Below are 27,714 nucleotides of genomic sequence, written 5' to 3' on the forward strand. Positions count from 1 at the left end.
GCTTAAACACGCCAGTGACCCTCGTGAGGATAAGAATGGATAATAGGTGCAATAGCTGTTGTCATTGTGTAAGCAACGTATAGACGGTATTTGTGAGACTTGACATAAGAAAAGCTTCAGGAAAGAATCCGAAGTTTTGGCGGATTTGATAGATTGACACCACAGGGGTTTCGCAGCTGGGAACGCATGAGATTTAGGATCACAGTAAGGATCAAACTCTTGTCATGTGGGACCATGAAGTTCTCTTAGAAGTGAGCCATACACGCTGAAAATCAAAGTACAAGCTGTCGCTTCATGTTTGTTTAAGTTGTTCCCACTTTCACCTGTTGTTGTCAGCTGTTCCTTTTGTACACAGAGAGGTGACACTTTCTCCAAAAGGTGTGTCACATTGAGAGGATGAGGGATGATGGCAGCCACCCTGAAACAGGAGGGTGTAAACAAAATATTTACTTTTCTATCAATGGTCCAGTGCACGAAACACATATACGAGAGATAAGATATACCAAATGCAGTCATTGTCACCACACCCAAACTCTTTTTCGACCATTTTATACCTATGGTGGATGGATTTGGTGTGGTGAAATGATGACTGGCGCATACAAAGCCCTGACCTCAACCCCGTCAAGCCAGTAGGGATGAATTATAACAGAGAACATGATTCAGCATTACAATTGACTCCATTTAAAGTCATCCTAGAAAAGTGGAAACTTTTTTATTTTTATTCTGAAATGTGATACTTTTGCCAGTTAAATGAAAATGTGAGTTTTTGTTTTTCTGGGGAAGCTATTCATTTATGTTGTTTCGTCAATCTGTTTCGATGATTGATATCAATTCGTTTCCAAAAGGAGAAGAATAAATGCAAATTAATTACAAAATGCAAGTGAAATGATTATAAAATTATGTTTGTGTGGGGCGGGAGGTGGGGGGGGGATACAAAAACCAAATAAAAAACAGTTGTCATCATAGCGGTTTTGTCCAAAAAACTATAAGTATTTGCAACAAGCTTTGCTATTTTAATTGTTGTTGATCCACAAAATATTGTCTCTCTACAGTTCAGAGCAAAAACAGCATTATGCCTGACAATGTGGAACACATTGTAAAGTATCATTAGACCATCTGTTGAAAAAAAAAACAACAAAAAAACATCTTAAAACATGTGTTGAAAGCATCTGTACAGAGAAAAGTATGTCCAAAAATCAACAGCCTCTGAGCCTAGAATTCTGTATGCCTGTGTGGAATTTTCTTTCAGTACCCGTTCAAACAGCAACAAGTAGACTTTGCATCAAACTGCATTCTCGTAGCTTTTTCTTCTCACACTACCCTGTTCCATTCTGTCTGCCAAGATCCACTTTTAGATCATTTCAAACGGTGTCCTCTGCACATTTGTTGGTTTGTGCTTCCAAACCATTTTGCATTCAGAAAGCACTGAGAAATAGTTTGTAAAATATTTTTGTGATACTATCAGTTACCTGGCATGACAGCCTTCTTATGAAACAGTCCTGTGTCATTTGTTTCCATAGTGGAGTGGTTATCTACACACGAAAGGTCTACAGTTCTAAACTCGGTGGAAACAATCCCTACTCCTATTTGATTTGCTGTAATAAACAGCATCACCGAAATATTTGAATTAGAACTACTCCCCGTCAGGGAATCGAACCCTGGTCTTCTGCGTGACAGGTGGAGATACTGTCTACTATACTAACAAGGAACACAGTCACTTAAGAAGCTCTAAGTGCCAAAACACCAGCCATGCTATCAGTTACCTGGCAGGACAGCCTTGTTATGACAAAACTTTGCATAATGTGTTTCCATTGTGTAGTGGTTATCACGTTCGTCCAACGCACGAAAGGTCCCCAGTTCGAAACTGTGTGGAAACAACCCCTACTGTTTTTTGATTTGCTGTAATAAACTGCATGACCAAAACCATTTAAATTAGAGGTACTCGCCATCAGGGAATCGAACCCAGGTCTTCCACGTGACAGGCGGAGATACTGTCCACTATACTAACGAGGAACACAGTCATTCAAGAAGCTCCATGTGCCGAAACACCGGCCATACTATCAGTTACCTGGCAGGACAGCCTTGTTATGACAAAATTTTGCATGATCTCTTTCCATAGTGTAGTGGTTATCACGTTCGTCTAACACACGAAAGGTCCCCAGTTTGAAACTGGGTGGAAACAATCCGTACTCCTTTTTGATTTGCTGTAATAAACTGCATCACCAAAATCACTTAAATTAGAGTAACTCCCCGTTAGGGAATCTTACTCTGGTCTTCCACGTGGCAGGTGGCGATACTGTCCACTATACTGACGAGTAATGGAGTTTTTCAAGAAGCTTCAACTGCCAAAACACCAGCCATGCTATCAGTTAGCTGGCATGACATCCTTCATATGAAATAATCCGGCATCATCTGTTTCCATAGTGTAGTGGTTATTAAGTTCTTCTCACACGCAAAAGGTCCCCAGTTCGAAACTTTTTGGAAACAATCCATACTCCTTTTCGATTTGCTGTAATAAACTGCATCACAAAAAACGTTTAAATCAGAGGTACTCCCCGTCAGGGAATCGAATCCTGGTCTTCCGCATGACAGGCGAGATACTGTCCACTATACTAACGAGGAACACAGTCGTTCAAGAAGCTCTATGTGCCAAAACACCGGCCATACTATCAGTTACCTGGAAGGACAGCCTTGTTATGACAAAATTTTACATAACCAGTTTCAATAGTGTAGTGGTTATCACGTTCGTCTAACACATGAAAGGTACACAGTTTGAAACTGGGTGGAAACAAGCCCTAGTACTTTTTGATTGCTGTAATAAACTGCATGACCAAAACCATTTAAATTAGAGGTACCCCCTGTCAGGGAATCGAATCCTGGTCTTCCGCGTGACAGGCAGAGATACTGTCCACTATACTACCGAGGAACACAGTAGTTCAAAAAGCTCTATGTGGCAAAACACCGGCCATACTATCAGTTACCTGGCAGTACAGCCTTGTTATGACAAATTTTCTCTTTATCTGTTTCCATAGTGTAGTGGTTATCACATTCGTCTAACACACGAAAGGTCCCCAGTTCTGAACTGGGTGGAAACAAACCCGACTCCTTTTTGATTTGCTGTAATAAACTGCATTACCAAAACCATTTAAATTAGAGGTACTCCCCATCAGGGAATCGAACCCTGGTCTTCCATGTGACAAGCGGAGATACTGTCCACTATACTAACGAGGAACACAGTCATTCAAGAAGCTCCATATGCCGAAACACCGGCCATACTATCAGTTACCTGGCAGGACAGCCTTGTTATGACAAAATTTTGCATGATCTCTTTCCATAGTGTAGTGGTTATCGCGTTCGTCTAACACATGAAAGGTCCCCAGTTTGAAACTTGGTGGAAACAATCCGTACTCCTTTTTGATTTGCTGTAATAAACTGCATCACCAAAATCACTTAAATTAGAGTAACTCCCCGTTAGGGAATCTAACTCTGGTCTTCCGCGTGGCAGGTGGCGATACTGTCCACTATACTGACGAGTAATGGAGTTTTTCAAGAAGCTTTAACTGCCAAAACACCAGCCATGCTATCAGTTAGCTGGCATGACATCCTTCATATGAAATAATCCTGCGTCATCTGTTTCCATAGTGTAGTGGTTATTAAGTTCTTCTCACACGCAAAAGGTCCCCAGTTCGAAACTGTGTGGAGACAATCCAAACTCCTTTTCGATTTGCTGTAATAAACTGCATCACAAAAACCGTTTAAATCAGAGGTACTCCCCGTCAGGGAATCGAATCCTGGTCTTCCGCGTGACAGGCGAGATACTGTCCACTATACTAACGAGGAACACAGTCATTCCAGAAGCTCTGTGCAAAAACACCGGCCATACTATCAGTTACCTGGCAGGACAGCCTTGTTATGACAAAATTTTACATAATCTGTTTCCATAGTGTAGTGGTTATCACGTTCGTCTAACACACTAAGGGTCCCCAGTACGAAACTCGGTGGAAACAACCCCTACTCCTTTTTGATTTGCTGTAATATACTGCATCACCAAAACCATTTAAATTAGAGTAACTCCACGTCAGGAAATTGAACCCTGGTCTTCCATGTGACAGGCGGAGATACTGTCCACTATACTAACGAGGAACACAGTCATTCAAGAAGCTCCATATGCCGAAACACCGGCCATACTATCAGTTACCTGGCAGGACAGCCTTGTTATGACAAAATTTTGCATGATCTCTTTCCATAGTGTAGTGGTTATCGCGTTTGTCTAACACATGAAAGGTCCCCAGTTTGAAACTTGGTGGAAACAATCCGTACTCCTTTTTGATTTGCTGTAATAAACTGCATCACCAAAATCAGTTAAATTAGAGTAACTCCCCGTTAGGGAATCTAACTCTGGTCTTCCGCGTGGCAGGTGGCGATACTGTCCACTATACTGACGAGTAATGGAGTTTTTCAAGAAGCTTTAACTGCCAAAACACCAGCCATGCTATCAGTTAGCTGGCATGACATCCTTCATATGAAATAATCCTGCGTCATCTGTTTCCATAGTGTAGTGGTTATTAAGTTCTTCTCACACGCAAAAGGTCCCCAGTTCGAAACTGTGTGGAAACAATCCAAACTCCTTTTCGATTTGCTGTAATAAACTGCATCACAAAAACCGTTTAAATCAGAGGTACTCCCCGTCAGGGAATCGAATCCTGGTCTTCCGCGTGACAGGCGAGATACTGTCCACTATACTAACGAGGAACACAGTCATTCCAGAAGCTCTGTGCAAAAACACCGGCCATACTATCAGTTACCTGGCAGGACAGCCTTGTTATGACAAAATTTTACATAATCTGTTTCCATAGTGTAGTGGTTATCACGTTCGTCTAACACACAAAGGGTCCCCAGTACGAAACTCGGTGGAAACAACCCCTACTCCTTTTTGATTTGCTGTAATATACTGCATCACCAAAACCATTTAAATTAGAGTAACTCCACGTCAGGAAATCGAACCCTGGTCTTCCGTGTGACAGGTGGAGATACTGTCCACTATACTAACGAGGAACACAGTCGTTCAAGAAGCTCTATGTGCCAAAACACCAGCCATACTATTAGTTACCCGGCATGACAAGCTTGTTATGAAACAACTTCACTTCATCGGTTTCCATAGTGTAGTAGTTATCACATTCGTCTAACACACGAAAGGTCCCCTGGGTCGAAACAACCCCAACTCCTTTTTGATTTGCTGTAATAAACTGCATCACCAAAAACATTCAAATTAGAGGTACTCCCCATCAGGGAGTCGAACCCCGGTCTTCTGCGCGACAGGCAGAGATACTGTCCACTATACTAACGAGGAGCACAGTTGTTCAAGAAGCTCTATGTGCCAAAACACGGGCCATACTATCAGTTACCTGGCAGGGCAGCGATGTTATGACGAAATTTTGCATTATCTGTTTCCATAGTGTAGAGGTCATTACGTTCTTCTAACACACTAAAGGTCCCCAGTTAGAAACTGGGTGGAAACATTCCCTACTCATTTTTGATTTGCTGTAATAAACTGCATCACAAAAACCGTTTAAATCAGTGGTACTCCCCGTCAGGGAATTGAATCCTGGTCTTCCGCGCGACAGGCGGAGATACTGTCCACTATACTAACGAGGAACACAGTCGTTCAAGAAGCTCTATGTGCAAAAACACCGGCCATACTATCAGTTACCTGGCAGGACAGCCTTGTTATGACAAAGTTTTACATAATCTGTTTCCATAGTGTAGTGGTTATCACGTTCGTCTAACACACAAAGGGTCCCCAGTACGAAACTCGGTGGAAACAACCCCTACTCCTTTTTGATTTGCTGTAATATACTGCATCACCAAAACCATTTAAATTAGAGTAACTCCACGTCAGGAAATCGAACCCTGGTCTTCCGTGTGACAGGTGGAGATACTGTCCACTATACTAACGAGGAACACAGTCGTTCAAGAAGCTCTATGTGCCAAAACACCAGCCATACTATTAGTTACCCGGCATGACAAGCTTGTTATGAAACAACTTCACTTCATCGGTTTCCATAGTGTAGTTGTTATCACATTCGTCTAACACACTTAAGGTCCCCTGGGTCGAAACAACCCCAACTCCTTTTTGATTTGCTGTAATAAACTGCATCACCAAAAACATTCAAATTAGAGGTACTCCCCATCAGGGAGTCGAACCCCGGTCTTCTGCGCGACAGGCAGAGATACTGTCCACTATACTAACGAGGAGCACAGTTGTTCAAGAAGCTCTATGTGCCAAAACACGGGCCATACTATCAGTTACCTGGCAGGGCAGCGATGTTATGACGAAATTTTGCATTATCTGTTTCCATAGTGTTGAGGTCATTACGTTCTTCTAACACACTAAAGGTCCCCAGTTAGAAACTGGGTGGAAACATTCCCTACTCATTTTTGATTTGCTGTAATAAACTGCATCACAAAAACCGTTTAAATCAGAGGTACTCCCCGTCAGGGAATTGAATCCTGGTCTTCCGCGCGACAGGCGGAGATACTGTCCACTATACTAACGAGGAACACAGTCGTTCAAGAAGCTCTATGTGCAAAAACACCGGCCATACTATCAGTTACCTGGCAGGACAGCCTTGTTATGACAAAATTTTACATAATCTGTTTCCATAGTGTAGTGGTTATCACATTTGTCTAACACACGAAAGGTCCCCAGTTCGAAACTGGGTGGAAACAAGCCCCACTCCTTTCTCATTTGCTGTAATAAACTGCATTACCAAAACAATTTAAATAAGAGGTACTCCCCGTCAGGGAATCGAACCCCGGTCTTCCGCGTGACAGGCGGAGATACTGTCCACTATACTAACGAGGAACACAGTCTTTCAAGAAGCTCTATGTGCCAAATAACCGGCCATACTATCAGTTACCTGGCAGGACCGCTTTCTTATGACAACATTTTGCATGATCTCTTTCCATAGTGTAGTGGTTATCACGTTCGTCTAACACACGAAAGGTCCCCAGTTTGAAACTGGGTGGAAACAAGCCCCACTCCTTTTTGATTTGCTGTAATAAACTGCATGACAAAAACCATTTAAATTAGAGGTACTCCCCGTCAGGGAATCGAACCCCGGTCTTCCGCATGACAGGCGGAGATACTGTCCACTATACTAACGAGGAACACAGTCGTTCATGAAGCTCTATGTGCCAAAACACGGGACATACTATCAGTTACCTGGCAGGACAGCCTTGATATGACGAAATTTTGCATCATCTGTTTCCATAGTGTAGTGGTTATCACGTTCTTCTAACACACGAAAGGTCCCCAGTTAGAAACTGGGTGGAAACAATCCCGACTCCTTTTTGATTTGCTGTAATAAACTGCATGACCAAAACCATTTAAATGAGAGGTACTCCCCGTCAGGTAATCGAACCATTGTCTTCCGCGTGACAGGCGGAGATACTGTCCAATATACTAACAAGGAACACAGTCTTTCAAGAAGCTCTATGTTCCAGAACAGCGGCCATACTATCAGTTACCTGGCAGGACTGCCTTGTTATGACAAAATGTTGCTAAATTTGTTTCCATAGTGTAGTTTTGATCACGTTCGTCTAACACACGAAAGGTCCCCAGTTCGAAACTGGGTGGAAACAACCCCTACTCCTTTTTGATTTGCTGTAATATACTGCATCACCAAAACCATTTAAATTAGAGTAACTCCACGTCAGGAAATCGAACCCTGGTCTTCCGTGTGACAGGTGGAGATACTGTCCACTATACTAACGAGGAACACAGTCGTTCAAGAAGCTCTATGTGTCAAAACACCAGCCATACTGTTAGTTACCCGGCATGACAAGCTTGTTATGAAACAACTTCACTTCATCGGTTTCCATAGTGTAGTAGTTATCACGTTCGTCTAACACACGAAAGGTCCCCTGGGTCGAAACAACCCCAATTCCTTTTTGATTTGCTGTAATAAACGGCATCACCAAAAACATTCTAATTAGAGGTACTCCCCATCAGGGAGTCAAACCCCGGTCTTCTGCGCGACAGGCAGAGATACTGTCCACTATACTAACGAGGAGCACAGTTGTTCAAGAAGCTCTATGTGCCAAAACACCGGCCATACTATCAGTTACCTGGCAGTACAATATTGTTATGACAAAACTTTGCATCATCTGTTTCACTATAGTGTAGTGGTTATCACGTTTGTCTAACACACAAAAGGTCCCCAGTACGAAACTGGGTGGAAACAACCCCTACTCCTTTTTGATTTGCTGTAATAAACTGCATCACCAAAACCATTTAAATTGGAGGTACTCCCCGTCAGGGAATCGAATTCTGGTCTTCCGCGTGACAGGCGGAGATACTGTCCACTATACTAACAAGGAACACAGTAGTTCAAGAAGCTCTATGTGCCAAAACACGGGCCATACTATCAGTTACCTGGCAGGACAGCGTTGTTATGACGAAATTTTGCATTATCTGTTTCCATAGTGTAGAGGTCATTACGTTCTTCTAACACACTAAAGGTCCCCAGTTAGAAACTGGGTGGAAACATTCCCTACTCCTTTTTGATTTGCTGTAATAAACTTCATCACCAAAACCATTTAAATTTGAGGTACTCCCTGTCAGGGAATTGAATCCTGGTCTTCCGCGCGACAGGCGGAGATACTGTCCACTATACTAACGAGGAACACAGTCGTTCAAGAAGCTCTATGTGCAAAAACACCGGCCATACTATCAGTTACCTGGCAGGACAGCCTTGTTATGACAAAATTTTACATAATCTGTTTCCATAGTGTAGTGGTTATCACATTTGTCTAACACACGAAAGGTCCCCAGTTCGAAACTGGGTGGAAACAAGCCCCACTCCTTTCTCATTTGCTGTAATAAACTGCATTATCAAAACCATTTAAATTAGAGGTACTCCCCTTCAGGGAATCGAAGCCTGGTCTTCCTCGTGACAGGCAGAGATACTGTCCACTAGACTAACGAGGAACACAGTCTTTCAAGAAGCTCTCTGTGCCAAATAACCGGCCATACTATCAGTTACCTGGCAGGACCGCCTTGTTATGACAACATTTTGCATGATCTCTTTCCATAGTGTAGTGGTTATCACGTTCGTCTAACACACGAAAGGTCCCCAGTTTGAAACTGGGTGGAAACAAGCCCCACTCCTTTTTGATTTGCTGTAATAAACTGCATGACAAAAACCATTTAAATTAGAGGTACTCCCCGTCAGGGAATCGAACCCCGGTCTTCCGCATGACAGGCGGAGATACTGTCCACTATACTAACGAGGAACACAGTCGTTCATGAAGCTCTATGTGCCAAAACACGGGACATACTATCAGTTACCTGGCAGGACAGCCTTGATATGACGAAATTTTGCATCATCTGTTTCCATAGTGTAGTGGTTATCACGTTCTTCTAACACACGAAAGGTCCCCAGTTAGAAACTGGGTGGAAACAATCCCGACTCCTTTTTGATTTGCTGTAATAAACTGCATGACCAAAACCATTTAAATGAGAGGTACTCCCCGTCAGGTAATCGAACCATTGTCTTCCGCGTGACAGGCGGAGATACTGTCCAATATACTAACAAGGAACACAGTCTTTCAAGAAGCTCTATGTTCCAGAACAGCGGCCATACTATCAGTTACCTGGCAGGACTGCCTTGTTATGACAAAATGTTGCTAAATTTGTTTCCATAGTGTAGTTTTGATCACGTTCGTCTAACACACGAAAGGTCCCCAGTTCGAAACTGGGTGGAAACAACCCCTACTCCTTTTTGATTTGCTGTAATATACTGCATCACCAAAACCATTTAAATTAGAGTAACTCCACGTCAGGAAATCGAACCCTGGTCTTCCGTGTGACAGGTGGAGATACTGTCCACTATACTAACGAGGAACACAGTCGTTCAAGAAGCTCTATGTGTCAAAACACCAGCCATACTGTTAGTTACCCGGCATGACAAGCTTGTTATGAAACAACTTCACTTCATCGGTTTCCATAGTGTAGTAGTTATCACGTTCGTCTAACACACGAAAGGTCCCCTGGGTCGAAACAACCCCAATTCCTTTTTGATTTGCTGTAATAAACGGCATCACCAAAAACATTCTAATTAGAGGTACTCCCCATCAGGGAGTCAAACCCCGGTCTTCTGCGCGACAGGCAGAGATACTGTCCACTATACTAACGAGGAGCACAGTTGTTCAAGAAGCTCTATGTGCCAAAACACCGGCCATACTATCAGTTACCTGGCAGTACAATATTGTTATGACAAAACTTTGCATCATCTGTTTCACTATAGTGTAGTGGTTATCACGTTTGTCTAACACACAAAAGGTCCCCAGTACTAAACTGGGTGGAAACAACCCCTACTCCTTTTTGATTTGCTGTAATAAACTGCATCACCAAAACCATTTAAATTGGAGGTACTCCCCGTCAGGGAATCGAATTCTGGTCTTCCGCGTGACAGGCGGAGATACTGTCCACTATACTAACAAGGAACACAGTAGTTCAAGAAGCTCTATGTGCCAAAACACGGGCCATACTATCAGTTACCTGGCAGGACAGCGTTGTTATGACGAAATTTTGCATTATCTGTTTCCATAGTGTAGAGGTCATTACGTTCTTCTAACACACTAAAGGTCCCCAGTTAGAAACTGGGTGGAAACATTCCCTACTCCTTTTTGATTTGCTGTAATAAACTTCATCACCAAAACCATTTAAATTTGAGGTACTCCCTGTCAGGGAATTGAATCCTGGTCTTCCGCGCGACAGGCGGAGATACTGTCCACTATACTAACGAGGAACACAGTCGTTCAAGAAGCTCTATGTGCAAAAACACCGGCCATACTATCAGTTACCTGGCAGGACAGCCTTGTTATGACAAAATTTTACATAATCTGTTTCCATAGTGTAGTGGTTATCACATTTGTCTAACACACGAAAGGTCCCCAGTTCGAAACTGGGTGGAAACAAGCCCCACTCCTTTCTCATTTGCTGTAATAAACTGCATTATCAAAACCATTTAAATTAGAGGTACTCCCCTTCAGGGAATCGAAGCCTGGTCTTCCTCGTGACAGGCAGAGATACTGTCCACTAGACTAACGAGGAACACAGTCGTTCAAGAAGCTCTAACTGCCAAAACACCGGCCATACTATCAGTTACCTGGCAGGACTGCCTTGTTATGACAAAATGTTGCTAAATTTGTTTCCATAGTGTAGTGGTTATCACGTTCGTCTAACACACGAAAGGTCCCCAGTCGAAACTGGGTGGAAACAACCCTTACTCCTTTTTTATTTGCTGTAATAAACTGCATCACCAAAATCATTTAAATCAGGGTTACTCCCCGTCAGGAAATCAAACCCTGGTCTTCCGCGTGACAGGCGGAGATACTGTCCACTACACTAACGAGGAACACAGTCGTTCGAGAAGCTCTAACTGCCAAAACACCGGCCATACTATCAGTTACCTGGCTGGACAGCCTTGTTATGACAAGATTTTGCATAATCTGTTTCTATAGTGTAGTGGTTATCACGTTCATCTAACACACGAAAGGTCCCCAGTCCGAAACTGGGTGGAAACAGTCCCTACTCCTTTTTGATTTGCTGTAATAAACTTTTATCTTCCGAGCCGCTTGATCCTCACGAGGGTCGCGGGGGGTGATGGAGCCTATCCCAGCTGTCTTCGGGCAGTAGGCGGGGGACACCCTGAATCGGTTGCCAGCCAATCGCAGGGCACACAGAAACGAACCATTCGCACTCACACTCACACCTAGGGACAATTTTAGAGTGGTCAATCAGCCAGCCATGCATGTGTTTGGAATGTGGGAGCAAACCGGAGCACCCGGAGCAAACCCACGCAGGCACGGGGAGAACATGCAAACTCCACACAGGGAGGCCGGAGCTGGAATCGAACCCGGTACCTCTGCACTGTGAAGCCGACGTGCTAACCACTGGAATACCGGGCCGCCTGTATCATTCAATGTGTTTCAATAATGTGAAATTCATGTGAATGAGGATGCTAGTGGGCTTTGTCTTCACAATTTTTTATTTAGAAAAATAAGATGCTCCAGTGTTTTAAATTTCAGTCTGTTGCATTTAATGCATGCTATTTCCTTTGTTGTGGAGAAGACACACACACAATGGAATAAGACATGTCAAAAATCCGAGAGGCACTTGGTGAGACAAGGACATTTTAATGAATACCTTATTCTCCAAAAGGAGATCAAAATGGCTCTACGCGGCGGACAATTTGTATTTGTCCGGAAGCTGCTCCATAATATGCACGTACTGTAGCAACGTCACTCGAGTGAAGCGCGTCTCAGCACTCAGCAGTCGATAGTCTGCTGCTCTCAGCTGTGCGCGCGAGCACGTACTTGCGGCGCCGACCCAACCCACACCACATATTAAGCTTTGAACTACGACAACAGCTAAGCTAGCCTAGCCGATGTAATGATGGTCAGCAGACAAGGTTTACGTTTTATATGACTTTTAATAGCAACGTGGCAGGGTCATCAAACATTCGGTGTGCTCACTCGCAGTCACTTTCTGGAACTCCCCCTTAGAGGCGGGACCTCTCAATCAACTGGACTATGACGTACAGTACAAACGTTCATAAAACACTTCTCATATAATAATAGCGTATGATATGACAGCCGGCATGACGCTAGAAGTCAGACGGACACATTTTTTCGGATAATCAGTGTGTTTTCCGTATTGCCCAAACATATATTTTTATTCGAGCGAGGGTGGGGTCTAGCTCGTTTCGGCAATCGGCATCGTGTCGCCAGACGCACTTCCTTAGGATACACTGTGCGGGCTTTTGCTGCGTCAACGCCCCCAGCACTGAGTCGACGCCCCCTGGACTAAGTACCGCAGCTTGGACTGTGCCAAGCAGCAGATGCAGTCTAAACTGCACCGGTGCAGTTCACATGTCAATTAGCAAGCCTGGACTTTGTCAACGCAGCCGATGCAGTCTAAACTGCGCCGGTGCGGTTCATGTGTCAATCACGTGACGTAATGAAGCGGCACATGCACCGACACGTGGTTTGCTCTGTGAGACCGGCGCATGCATCAACGCATCGGTGTCGCTGGACCCATCACTACTTTTTGGGGTCCACCACCACCTTGCTACGTGACATACCGCTAGGACGGAGCAACGGCTAGCCAATTGCCTTGTGTTTCGCCCACTACAGACAAGTGAATTTGTGCCGCAGGAATGCAGGACGACAGTGAAACAACAAATATGAAAGATTATAAAAGACTTTTTTCTTTGTGCTCATTTGATTCCAAATTACAAGCTGTTATAACGTCATTCTTCAACGTTAAAAAGGCTCATAGTAACAATATAAAACGTTAATTGTTAAAATAAGCGCCCCCCCACCACACACACACACACACACACACACACACACACACACACACACACACACACACACACACACACACACACATTTTCAGCTGGCTAATAAAAGGAGTGTGCCTTGCTCTCAAAAAAGTTTGAAAAACACTGCAAGCTTAGCCTGCTCATGGTTCTCTGCAGGATGCAGCTTTCGACACTAGGTGATGCCATTGTTCTTCCGTCTAACATCCAAACATAAACCACCATCACCATTCTCCCCCTGAACCAGAAATTAAACGAACAAAATAAATATAATAGGAGTCTCATTTTAAATGGGATGACAGAGCGTGACATAAAGGTTGACTGGGAAGCCATTGTTGGAATACACCGCCACTCAACAAAAGTGTTGAATAAAACATCTCTCTGGTAGCACATTGTGGGCTGCATGATCAGAGGTGCCACTTCCTGCTGAATGCCCCGCAGGTGTCTTGTTGAGGGATGTCGAGGGCCAACATGTGGTAGCCTGATCCACCACCCATCAAGTGCGAAAACGGTATATTAAACCAATCCAGATGATGACCCATTTCTCTAAAGTTGTTCACCCCGTTTTTTACTTTAATGATATTCTCCAATCTAATTGCAAAGTATAACGTCGCAAGACATTCATTCAGGCCTTTGATGCTGCTAATGAGTGCTTCCTTAAGCTCTGCCCTCGGGTTATGCAATGCTGCATGTCTCTGTGAAGGCGGTGGGATTTGATTGCTTGCGTGGGTGCCGTTGATGAGGTGCGAGGGGGAGTACAACCAAATATGTTTTTCATTAAAGATGAAAAGTGTTTCTCAAATGTCTGTTTATGCAAAGTTTAAACGCGTGTATTCACATAAAATGAGGACTTTAGCTCGCCCGCCACCACAGTTTTGTAGTTACCTCGAATCTCATCCATGAATACACTGCTGGTGTTGTGTCTTGCCACGTCATCACTATATGCAGACCAGAACCACCTCTTGATTTCTCTGTGCCAGTAGTGTCCGAACGTTTTACTTGAAAAATAGAAACATGAAAGGGCCAATTGACATTTTTCACCATTCTGGAGAATGTCATGTCAAAGATATTAATTTATTTTGGAAAAAAAAATGTGAGAAAGCAAAAAGTCAAATATTGTTCAGGATTTCAGGGTCCCTGATGGCCCTTCAGCCCACTCGAATCTTTGTAGTGTGCAGCTGCAGAATCCTGTCCCCACATTCAGAATAAAAACTGCAATCTGAACAAAGATGACCTTGACATGGAGCAGGAAGTGGAGCAAACAATCTACTTGCTACTGTCACTGAATTACCTAGATCAACGGTCCCCAACCTTTTTTGCTCCACGGACCGGTTTAATGTCAGACAATGTTTTCAGGAACCGGCCTTTAAGGTGTGGCGGATAAATACAACAAAATAATATGATATGACCTGCACTATATTTTTGAAACATAATAAAAATAAACAGGAAACTAAAAACAAACAACCATTTGTGTGTCTTTGTACATGTTAATAATATATATTTTTGTGTTAATGTACACGAACTGTTGCGCTCTATCTTTTATCGTCATTATTCCCATTCAGAGTTTGCTTCGTGTACAATTCACCGAGGGCATGAGCAAAGAATAGGAATCTAGGAGGGCCCAGGGAAGCACTTTAAAACGGGACGTGTTAGCTACGATAGTTAACAGGCTGCAAAAGTGCGTCGCATGCCTCAGTTTCAGGCTGTTTCTCATCAGGGCGTGCGTGTGTGTGTGTGTGTGTGTGTGTGTGTGTGTGTGTGTGTGTGTGTGTGCGCGCGCGGGGCGGTAAGGGTAGATCCCGGGAGGTTAGTTGATCGAAAAAGTAGATCTTCGATCCAAAAAATGTGAGCACCCCTGGTCTACAATGTAGACGGATGTAAAAGAGAATCTGGTAAATGTTCAAAATAAAACATCTTTCATCTTCCCCCACCCCCAAAAGTAAGTTGGTGTTATGTAAGTTATTTATGCTTTCTGTGCGGCCCGGTACCAAATGACCCACCCACCGTTTGCTGTCTGCATCCCGGTTTTGGGGACCACTGACCGAGATTCATAGTTCTCTACAGTATAGGGACCGAGCCCTGCCGCAAAGAATAAAAATCCACAAATAAATGATGCCCCCACCACAAACAGGATTTCCAACTGGGTGTAGATACCATAAGACGGTAGTCATGCACTGAAAAATGGGACCGGATCATAAAGCATCAGTGCCATGGTTCGAGCATTTACACTGTACATTCAGCACCCCATGTTACATACATGACTGTATTCAGCAGTTAAAATATACAACACAAACAAAACCACCATCGCATCTTCACATACGATTTATAAATAGCATTAGCTAGCATCGAAGCCTGAATAACACGCTTACATAAAGTGATGTTATATGACGCATGGGCACAGAAACGAGCGCTTTACACAAATGGTATGGAGCGATAAAACCTTTGGCATTCATACACAATGTGGAATCATAGGGGAATACAGGCAAATTGTTGCTGCAAAGTAGACTAAAGATGGCTCCATTGTGGGACATTTTTAAGCCTTTTTTCTTGCATTTCTTTTTTTTCAGCAAAAATGTAAGCTTCAAATATTACATAGCATAGCACGCATGCTCTCAAACTGCTCAATGCTCAGCCTGAAGTACAACCTGAGAGCAATCTTCATGAAGCATTCGGAAAGGATGGACCCATGCCATTTTTTTAAACGAGAGCTCGTCTCCTTATCAAAGAAAAAGCCATGGCTTTCTGTTAGAAGAATTTTGCCAAGAATGGACCATTGTATGCTGGCATTTCACACACAAAAAACACAGCGCCATCGAAAAATCAACTTTAAGATAATTACTGAGCTGCAATCTCGATGGCTTTCGTGACGGCACATGATGATGACTTAAACTTCAGGTCTTTTTCTCAGAAAGTGTCAAGAGTGACTTAAATTATTTCTCAACGAGATATGCCTTTTGGGATCCCAAAATAATTCAGGTACTGTATTTGCTTTCTTCACCACACAGTTGGAATCTACTCCTGTCACTATAGGTACAGTCAGCGGTAATGATTGTAAGGCTCCAGCGTCAACCATACAAATTGTCACTTGGAGTCAGGGTTGAGGTGTAATTCTAGAGTCGGTCGGGCTCAGCGTTATGACCGAAAAGTATACCATGATGATAAGTATACCAGTAGGTTGATATCGTTTTCCCTAATGAAAATAAGGGCCCAAAGTAAAAGGCTGAATTGAGGAAATTTTATTTCAATGTATACCGATGAACTTTTAACACTAGGTGACCGCAGTTTTGAAAAAGTCATATAAAATTGTCAATTGAAGGGTTAAACAAACACCTTTAAATCCTGGAGAACCTAAGACCCCTTTTCTTCTTTGGAAAATGATTAATTATGCATTAAATGACTGCTATATGTTCACTGAACACCAAAATATGTGTTTTTCAAAATATTTAATGCTTTAATCCTAATTTAGGATTAGAGCCAAGTTTGGCCCTTTGAGATTTAAGGGTAGCATTTGAGTAGCAGAATTTATAGGGGCCAAATTAGACCCCGTGGGTTCCCCAGGGTTAAACAAACAAACCGAACAAAATTAAATAAATAGACTGTGCTTGTTAGCATTTTACCAATTTAACCCTCACACAGGGACACAGGGACACTCAGGGACAGCAGTTACTACAGTGGACAGCCCATCCATCCATTATCTACCGCATATCCGGGGTCGCGGGGGCAACAGCTTTAGCAGGGAAGCCCAGACTTCCCTCTCCCTAGCTACTTCTTCCAGCTCTCCCCGGGGGATCCCGAGTCGTTCCCAGGCAAGCTGGGTGACATAGTCTCTCCAGCGTGTCCTGGGTCATCCTCGGGGTCTCCTCCCGGTGGGACATGACCGGAACACCTCACCGGGGAGGCGCTCAGGAGGCATCCGAATCAGATGCCCAAGCCACCTTATCTGGCTCCTCTCGATGTGGAGGAGAAGCGGCTCGACTCTGAGCCCCTCCCAGATGACTGAGCTTCTCACCTTATCTCTAAGGGAGAGCCCGGACACCCTGCGGAGAAAACTAATTTCAGCCGCTTGTGTCCGGGATCTCGTTCTTTCGGTCACGACCCATAGCTCTTGACCATAGGTGAGGGTTGGGACGTAGATCGACCGGTAAATTGAGAGCTTCGCCCTTTGGCTCAGCTCCTTCTTCACCACGGCAGACCGATACAACGGCCGCATCACAGCAGACGCTGCACCGATCCGCCTGTCGATCTCTCGCTCCCTCCTGCCCTCACTCGTGAACAAGACCCCAAGGTACTTAAACTCCTCCACTTGGGGCAAGATCTCCCCCCCCGACCCGGAGGGGGCACTCCACCCTTTTCCGACTGAGGACCATGGTTTGGAATTGGAGGTGCTTATTTTCATCCCAACCGCTTCACACTCGGCTGCGAAACGCTCCAGTGAGAGTTGGAGAGCCCCGTTTGAAGGAGCCAACAGCACCACATCATCTGCAAAAAGCAGGGATGTAATACTGAGGCCCCCAAAACGGACCCCCTCAACGCTTCGGCTGGGCCTAGAAATTCTATCCATAAAGGGTATGAACAGAATCGGCGACAAAGGGCAGCCTTGGCGGAGTCCTACCCCCACTGGAAATGATTCCGACTTACTGCCGGCAATGCGAACCAAACTCTGACATCGGTGGTATAGTGACCGAACAGCCCGTATCAGGGGGTTCGGTACCCTATACCCACGAAGCACCCCCCACAGAACTCCCCGAGGGACACGGTCAAACGCCTTCTCCAAGTCCACAAAACACATGTAGACTGGTTGGGCGAATTCCCACATACCCTCAAGGACCCTACTAAGGGTGTAGAGCTGGTCCACTGTTCCACGGCCGGGACGAAAACCACACTGCTCCTCCTCAATCTGAGGCTCGACTTCCTGACGGACTCTCCTCTCCAGCACCCCTGAATAGACCTTACCAGGGAGGCTGAGGAGTGTGATCCCTCTGTAGTTGGAACACACCCTCCGGTCCGCCTTTTTAAAAAGAGGGACTACCACCCCGGTCTGCCAATCCAGAGGCACTCTCCGTGTTGACCACGTGATGTTGCAGAGGCGTGTCAACCAGGACAGCCCCACAACATCCAGAGCCTTGAGGAACTCCAGGTGGATCTCATCCACCCCTGGGGCCTTGCCACCGAGGAGCTTTTTAACCACATTGGTGACTTCAACCAGAGAGATAGGAGAGCCCACCTCAGAGTCCCCAGGCTCTGCTTCCTCCAAGGAAGGCGTGTTGGTGGAGTTGAGGAGGTCTTCGAAGTACTCTGCCCACCGGTTCACAACGTCCCGAATCGAAGTCAGCAGCGCCCCATCCCCACTGTACACAGTGTTAGTGGTGCACTGCTTCCCCCTCCTGAGACGTCGGATGGTGGACCAGAATTTCCTCTAAGCTGTCCGGAAGTCGGCTTCCATGGCCTCACCGAACTCTTCCCACGCTCGGGTTTTTGCCTCGGCGACCACCAAAGCCGCGGTCCGCTTGGCCAGTCAATACCCGTCAGCTGCCTCTGGTGTCCCACAGGCCATAAGGGCTCGATAGGACTCCTTCTTCAGCTTGACGGCATCCCTTACTGCTGGTGTCCACCAGCGAGTACGGGGATTGCCACCACGACAGGCACCAACCACCTTACGGCCACAACTCAGATTGGCCGCCTCAACAATAGAGGCACGGAACATGGTCCACTCGGGCTCAATGTCCCCCGCCTCCCCCGGAACATGGGAAAAGCTCTGTCGGAGGTGGGAGTTGAAACTCCTTCTGACAGGGGATTCCGCCAGACGCTCCCAACAAACCCTCACTATACGTTTGGGTCTGCCAGGACGGACCGGCATCTTCCCCCTCCATCGGAGCCTACTCACCACCAGGTGGTGATCAGTTGACAGCTCCGCCCCTCTCTTCACCCGAGTGTCCAGAACATGCGGCCGCAAATCTGATGATACAACTACAAAGTCGATCATCGAATTACGGCCTAGTGTGTCCTGGTGCCAAGTGCACATATGGACACCCTTATGTTTGAACAAGGTGTTCTTTATGGACAATCCGTGACGAGCACAGAAGTCCAATAACAAAACACCACTCGGGTTCTGATCGGGGGGGCCGTTCCTCCCAATCACGCCCCTCCCCGTATCACTGTCATTGCCCACGTGAGCATTGAAGTCCCCCAGCAGAACAAGGGAGTCCCCAGCAGGAGTACTCTCCAGCACACCCTCCAAGGACTCCGAAAATGGTGGGTATGCTGAGCTGCTGTTTGGTGCATATGCACAAACAACAGTCAGGACCCGTCCACCCACCCGAAGGCGGAGGGAGGCAACCCTCTCGTCTACCGGTGTGAACCCCAATGTACAGGCACTGAGCCGGGGGGCAATGAGTATGCCCACACCTGCTCTGCGCCTCTCACCGTGAGCAACTCCAGAGTGGAAGAGAGTCCAACCCCTCTCGAGAGAACTGGTACCAGAACCCAGGCTGTGTGTGGAGGCAAGTCCGACTATATCCAGTCGGAAATTCTCTGCCTCACACACCAGCTCGGGCTCCTTCCCTGCCAGAGAGGTGACATTCCATGTCCCAAGAGCTAGCTTCTGTAGCCGAGGATCGGACCGCCAGGGTCCCCGCCTTTGGCTGCCGGCCAGCTCACATTGCACCCGACCCCTTTGGCCCCTCTCATGGGTGGTGAGCCCATGGGAAGGGGGACCCACGTTGCCTCTTCGGGCTGTGCCCGGCCGGGCCCCATGGGTGTAAGCCCGGCCACCAGGCGCCTGCCAACGAGCCCCACCTCCAGGCCTGGCTCCAGAGGGGGGCCCCAGTGACCCACATCCGGGCAAGGGAAACCTAGATCCATTTATTTCGATCATCATTGGGGTCTTTGAGCCGTGCTTTGTCTGGCCCCTCACCTAGACCCTGTTTGCCATGGGTGACCCTGCCAGGGGCATAAAGCCCCAGACAACTTAGCTTCCAACTCAACCACGGTAAGGTGACGACTCACGGAGGGGTACAGTGGACAGCCTCTTAGTTTATCAGGTTACAGCGTGCGTGAACGGGTTAAAATGAGAAAAAAACAATTCACAGTTTTTTGTATACACTGAAATGTCGTGAAATGTGCAGAGTTGCTCCCCCACCAGTGCATTCTAAATGCTTATTTGCTACCCCAAAGCAGCATTGTTGACCTTTACATTAACCTTCATTCACTAATGCACTAATACTCTCTTGCACTGCACACATTAGCATTGACCAACTACTACATTATCCTTTTCGCGACTCATTCTTGCCGTAGTCTATCCACGATTTACTTGCCTCCGATGCTGAGGGTCTGACATGGCTAACACTTGGCGCTGTGGCACGTGAAGGACTTGGAACTCCTTTATTTGTGCATCACATATCTATTTGGGTGTGTTTAATCGTCTCTTTAATCTTGTTTGGAGTTAGCTGTGCGCTGCCTACAAGATTTTATCGAAGGCATTTTCTATTGCTATCAATCATGTGTCTATTACGATACAAATGATACTGAATTATTGGCCAGTATTTATTTTGTATTTTATTTTACAGTAATTCGCTTCCTGGGCGGCCCGGTAGTCCAGTGGTTAGCATGTCGGCTTCACAGTGCAGAGGTACCGGGTTTGATTCCAGCTCCGGCCTCCCTGTGTGGAGTTTGCATGTCCTCCCCGTGCCTGCGTGGGTTTTCTCCGGTTGCTCCGGTTTCCTCCCACATTTCAAAAACATGTGTGGCAGGCTGATTGAACACTCTAAAATTGTCCCTAGGTGTGAGTGTGAGCGTGGTTGGTTGTTTGTCTCTGTGTGCCCTGCGATTGGCTGGCAACCGATTCAGGGTGTCCCCCGCCTACTGCCCGGAGACAGCTGGGATAGGCTGCAGCACCCCCCGCGACCCTTGTGAGGATCAAGCGGTTCGGAAGATGAATGAATGAATGAATTAACTTCCTTATACACTTGTGATGCAAATGAGAATCTTAAAACATCTGATCTGTGATGTGAACGGCCTTGTTAAGGTGTGTTTGTCTTTCACTTCTTAGTAGGAACAGTGTTTACTGTTTTAGCAAATGACATGACTGCCAGTGTTGATAAAGGTTTTATGATACATTAGTGACAGTTTGACCCTGTCCGATATTACTATTATCGTTATTTCCTGTGGAAATAATTCCGAATAAACAGGAGGTCAACCAGAGCGGTGGAACGTATTGTGTTTTACCTTAAAGGTTCCACTGTATTAACATATTGTTTTGGATGTTTTGCATGGTCACTCAGCTAGTCAGGGTCATTTCTGCTGCAGCTGTGTGATCTGAGTGGAACACGGATGTGTTTACTTTAACTTAAATCCCACCCACTCTGAAAGGAATGTTAAGCATGTAAGCATATTATTCAAGCTTTTCATGCACGTAACAGCGGCCAACTTCAGCACACTGTGGAGAGTCAAAGGAGCGGTCTGGTCAAAATAAAGGAAACACCAGTGCACATTCTATTTTAGTTCAATCTGACGAGGGCGGATCAAAATAGCAACAAAAAAATATTTTCAAATTTGCACAAAGATACAGTTGCAAGCATGCTAGGCTTCATCAGAACATACAGTACATAACACATTCAGTTTAGGAGGCCACCAACCACTTTCGTCCATTGGTTTTCTAATTATCCAGATATATTCTCATTGCCAACCCCCCACAGCATTTTAGCTTTGTACAATGTCAGTGCAAGTTTATAATGAATAGCAATGCTCTATTGAACAGTCTATAAATGGTGATAAAGGACTACAGTGCTCCTGGTAGTGTACTACACACCTTGACTGTTCCTCAACTCAACTGTATTTATAGACTGCTGCTGCTGCTGGTAAACAATTGCTGCAAGTGAAGGAGATACTAAGATTCTGGCATTAGCCGTCATAGCTTGTGAGACAACCCGAAGCTGTACCGGTAATATTGTAAATCTATATATATGAGCCATCCTCCAGAATTGAAGCAGGTTTTTTGATGGCTGAGCACATCAAAAATCAAGAAAACAAAAAGAGCTGAAAGTGTTGTAACAGGGGAAATCTGCTCTCTGACTGTAACTTGCCGATTTGTTTTAAGAACTTACCTCAGACCTGAGTCTCGGTGGAGGACAACTTTTTTTTAATGAACACAGGACCTCTTTATTCAGAAGAATGAACGCCTTGTGTCCCCATTTTGGGGCGAGGCGAACCGGACAGGAAAGCTGGGAGAGTTGAGGTTTCATGTATTCATATGAGTGTGTATGCGTGTGTTTGTGCGTGTGTGCGTGTGTGTGTGTGTGTGTATGTGTGTGTGTGCGCACGCGCGAAAGACTAAAAGTAAGCCAAGAGATTGAGAGGGAGGAGACCAACAGCAGCAGCAGCAGTTTAACAGTATGCGTCAGCAATGTGATGGCCACATGGCACATGAATTTAGCATAGTGCGTGTTTTGACAGTGACAGACAGCATGTGTGTGTGCGTGTGACAGGAGATCAAAAGGACACAAGGTTAGAAAGCTTCTTTTTGGATATCAGGCTGTATTTCATTTTTTGAACTTTGTGACATCAGCAGCAGTTTTGACTTCCATCTGCGTGGTGGTGTCCGTCCGTCCGTCATATTATCTTCATCAGGTAAAGTTGACACACAAAGGAAGATTCTTTTTGCTGAATACAGACCTTAAGCTTGTTTATTTCCGCAAAGGGAAACATGTGTAATCAATTTATTAGCAGTACAGACACAACAGTTGAAGCTAATCTTATCCAGAAGACTCTTCCTATTTAACCCTGTGAAATTGTGTAATGTCGAGGATTATGTATTTACTTCTAAAATTGCAGAATATAGAAAACAGTAGTAATTAGTTGAGTTGTATAACTTTTTCAGGGACAGTGGATACTACAGTGGACAATTTATCATGTTATCAGGTTACAAGTTATCATTATTGGTGCATAAAAAGGTTAACCCAGGACTGTCCTCCCCAAGGAGCGGTCCGTAGGCCATACCGGGCGTGTGTGCGTGTGCGTGTGTGTATCCATATATATATCTATACCTATATCTAAATATCTATATATATATATATAAACCCTAACATCCTCATTAGGTGATAATATACGCACTATACTATACATTAGCTCCCCCCCCCCCCCCCCCCAACCACCCAACACTTCCCCAGGATTAGCAGAAGACAATGGATGGCTGGACAGATGGCTTGCATTTAGGCACAAAGGTTGTTTCTGCAGTTAATTTATGACATATATATATACAGTAAATTCATGGAGGAATCATTTTGAAAAAGTTTAGTAGCGGTGGTTTATCAGCCACTGAAAAGATGAAAACATGCGTTAGCTATTCGTTAGCATTGTCCAAACATTGTCACAAAAGCATTAACTTAGGCTCAACTCCTCCAGGTCTTTGTTGATGTGGGCCATGTGTACAATCTGACCTACATAAATACTTGAGACCCAACATAGAAGCGAAGAAGTGGTGCGACGCACGTGTTTAGGTGCTCATCAAAACCTTTCTGACAGTGATGTCCGAATTGAGTTTGTTATTTTCATTTGATTTTAAGATCCGTTGTGTGAAAACTGATTTCTTTCCCAGTCAAGGCACGTTCCCAATGGAAGCTTTAAACAGGCAATATTTCAGTCATCCTATTGTTCTAACTGGACTAAATTAGTTTGCAGTAAAGAGTTAAAAACGTCCAATCATGAGTCTTTCCACAGAGTGTTTTATATGGCAGACGTAAGAAAGAGTGAACATTGCTGCTTGGGCCCCTGACGAAAGCAGAGCAAGGACCTATTTTTCACATTCCTGGCAGAGGACGTGATTGTGCAGCGTTCCCAGACTGTAGCAACTCTCAAACTGCTGATAACAAATCATTTGTCACGTGACTTCATTTTGTCGCAAGCATCATTGAGCCAGAACACTGCCACTCTATGAACACCCTTTTGCTCTGCCCTTGTGCCGGTTCATAATGTGGTGGACACCTTCAATGGGCTCAGATTGATGAAAAACTCAGAAACTACGTTTGTCATTGAGTATACACGATGATGTGAAATACTAATAACTAAATGGAGTAAATGAGTACATGCTGAATACAATATGATGCTAACATTCTCACAGACATTTTCCCGTATTCCCTCCTATCAGTGTTCTCACCAGAATATCTTGAGAAAGCATTTGGCCTAGCACTTCACCCCAACAGCAAAATAATCTTTCACAGATATTTTACCTCATATTACGTTCATCTGCAGATTTGTTCATCCATTGAAAAATCTTTTTGGGGGAGTCATCTTGTTTTACTTTAGCATTCTGTATTTTGTCCTCAATCAATATCAAATCTCTGTACACTGCTGATCGCGCACAAAGTCAACGCTACGGGAAAAAAAGTGTTTTTTAACCCGGAACAAGGACACATGACCTTAGTGCGTCTTCCTAACAGTCAAAAAGATCTGAGTTTGAATCTTGGCTTGGGCCTTTCTGCCTGGAGCAAAAACACACGTTACTGAAATTGAGTCTAAATTGTCCATAGTTGTCAATTTGAGAGTGAATGGTTGTTTTCTTGAAAAGCCTTTCTGGCTGATGACCAGTCCAGTGTGGACCCTGCCTCTAGGCAAGATGGATGGGACACACTCTACTTACATGAACGCAAAATAAAATAATATTCATTCATCTTCCGTACCGCTTGATCCTCACTAGGGTCGCGGGGGGTGCTGGAGCCCATCCCAGCCGTCTCCGGGCAGTAGGCGGGGGACACCCTGAATCGGTTGCCAGCCAATCGCAGGGCACACAGAAACAAACAACCATTCGCACTCACACTCACAACTAGGGACAATTTAGAGTGTTTAATCAGCCTGCCACGCATGTTTTTGGAATGTGGGAGGAAACCGGAGCACCCGGAGAAAACCCACGCAGGCCGGGGGAGAACATGCAAACTCCACACAGGGAGGCCGGAGCTGGAATCGAACCCGGTACCTCTGCACTGTGAAGCCGACGTGCTAACCACTGGACTACCGGGCCGCCCAATAAAATAATAATACATTAAAATATAGACAAAGCTGAGGTGAGCATGTTGGCTTGGCCCTCAGCCAGCATTCCAGTTTTTTTATGTGGACATTTTGCAAAATTATTTGCCCGCGCCTGATATACCCTGCAATGCCTAATGAAGACGGTACAGAAAACATAGCTGGATAAAGAAAGCACTAGTACTCTATGCTGTGAGACAACTTAGTTCGACACAATTTTGGTCATTTCACAGATGAGCGTAGGCTAGTGTATCAGCGACAAGGAGGGATGCAACACTGTGGGAGTGGTCACAGGTAGTTACATTTTGGCCACTAAAAGCGTCTTCTTTGATTCCCTTTAAATGTTGTGTGCTAGCAATGCACTTGTGTCTCGACGATGCGCTTTAAAAAATATAATACAATGCTTCAGAGGGTTCAATAGTCGCTGTTCACATATTTCTAATTTATATACCTTGCATTAGACCAGCTGTGGACTGGTGACCACATCGGCCTCACAGTGCAGTGGTGCAGGGTTCGGTTCCGGCTCTGACCTTCCTCTCTGGAGTTTGCGTGTTGTCCCCATGCCACGTGGGGTTTGTCCAAGTACTACGATTTCCTACCACATTTCAAAAACATACATGGCAGGTGAATGGAACATTCTTAATTGTGCCATGATGTGATTGTGAGCGTGAATGGTTGTTTGTCTATGTGTGCTCTGCAATTGGCTAGCAACCAGTTTAGGGTGTACCCTGCCGACTGCCTGAAGTCAGCTGGGATAGTCTCCAATGTGCCCGCGAACCTGGTGTGGATAAGCGAATTAGAAAATGGATGGATGAATGAATGGATAGACCCTGCATCGGAGTTGGACGAAGTTTAGACTTTAGATTAATTTTCTGTCACCCTATTGTGGAGGCACATCTCCAAGACACTCCTTCTGCTGCGCAGGCCCACCCAGCTTTCCAGAGAGCGCACTGCCAAATTGGCAACACGTACAGTAACCATTGCACTCATATTTTTTTTTTAAATAGGAGCCGCAGGCATTTGCACTTCACAGCAGACGCACTGTCTACAATAATCAAGTCCATTGTATATCATTTATTTTGTAAGAAGTGGCCTTTCACATTCATTTTGCCCAACCATGTTGTAACCCAAAATGCATACATGAACGTTAAAAATCCATTATTTTACTATACAAATTGATAATGCAACTGACTTATAACTGTGTATTGAATTTGTAGCTGAAACAAGAGAATATGCTTGTCCAGGATAGGAATCTTACTGAGAAAAATTCATTAGTTACAGAGTGCTTCCACAAGTCAAGTCAACATTATTTATAGAGCACTTTCAAACAGCCATCGCTGCATACAATGTGCTGTACATGGAGTAATTTAACATGCACAATAAACAGTAAGAAAAATCGGTAGTAAAGGTGGTAGAAAGTACCAAACAGTAAAACCAAGAACAAATCTAAGTCATGCTGAGTCGAATGCCAAAGAATACAAGTGAGTTTTGATGAGGGCTTTGAAGATGGGCAGCGAGGAGGCTTGCCGAATGTTCAGTGGGAGGTCATTCCAGAGAGTGGGACCAGCAACAGAAAAGGCTCGATCCCCTCTGAGCCTCAGTTTAGTTCCTGGTACTTCTAATAATGTCTGGTCCACAGACCTGAGGCGCGGGGCGGATGAGCTCAGAAGTTGGATGTTGTGAGTGACAGGGCTCGAGCATGACGTCAGTTTTATTTTGAGACATGAGTGAAGTGTTTAGGTGTGTGTGTTTTTTTAATCTATTAGGCGATGGGGCAGGAAGTGGTGAAAACAGAACAAGTGAGTGTCCATCCTGATATTCCTTCAAAGAAGTATTGAGTAAGCGTTTCCAAAGCCTGATGAATGTCCACCCAGTGTCTTTGGGCTGAATGTCAAGACACAGAGAGGAGTCTGTGAGCCTGTGTGTGCTCCTTGGATCACTTTCCATGATTCACAAAGGATATCCCACGCTGCCTCCCTCCCAGCATTGTTTCCCCGGCCAACTCTTGCTCCCAGTCCTGCTCCATTCCCGCCCTTCTTTCATACAGTTTCCTGCCAATAATGTTCAATCCCGCGTTTGACAAAGCTGGATGACTCTTCTAGCGCTAAATATGGACACTGGGTGGGTGAACTAATCCCAGGATGATTTTAAAGGCGAGTCAAGACGGACTAGGGTGAGTGAAAACACAAACAAGCTGATTTTGAGGGAAAGATCTTTTCAAGTCATCGCAGCACTATCGTGAGTTAAGTTTATTGGCTTGAATAATTAAACTTAAATGAATTCAACTATGACAATATAAAATGATAAA

The 27,714-nt window shown here is 44.9% G+C and overlaps 2 protein-coding genes across 4 annotated transcripts in view; one reads left to right on the plus strand and one right to left on the minus strand.

The window, feature by feature from the left end:
* Nucleotides 1-27,714, minus strand: part of LOC127609110 (alpha-2-macroglobulin-like protein 1) — a 254,157-nt gene that overhangs the window by 37,631 nt on the left and 188,812 nt on the right. The window lies entirely within an intron of this gene.
* The window catches only part of phldb1b (pleckstrin homology-like domain, family B, member 1b), a 149,719-nt gene that overhangs the window by 2,060 nt on the left and 119,945 nt on the right, over nucleotides 1-27,714 (plus strand). The window contains exon 1 of one of the 3 annotated variants that reach the window (XM_052078813.1): nucleotides 22,723-23,015. The exons of 1 other annotated variant lie outside the window; for it this stretch is intronic. The gene's annotated coding sequence lies outside the window, so the exon portion shown is untranslated. Of the gene's footprint in view, nucleotides 1-22,722; nucleotides 23,016-27,182; nucleotides 27,645-27,714 lie in introns of those variants that run through there. One more of the 3 variants, XM_052078814.1, reaches the window with a different exon arrangement.

The sequence above is a fragment of the Hippocampus zosterae genome, chromosome 10, assembly GCF_025434085.1.
Source record: "Hippocampus zosterae strain Florida chromosome 10, ASM2543408v3, whole genome shotgun sequence".
Lineage (NCBI taxonomy): Eukaryota > Metazoa > Chordata > Actinopteri > Syngnathiformes > Syngnathidae > Hippocampus > Hippocampus zosterae.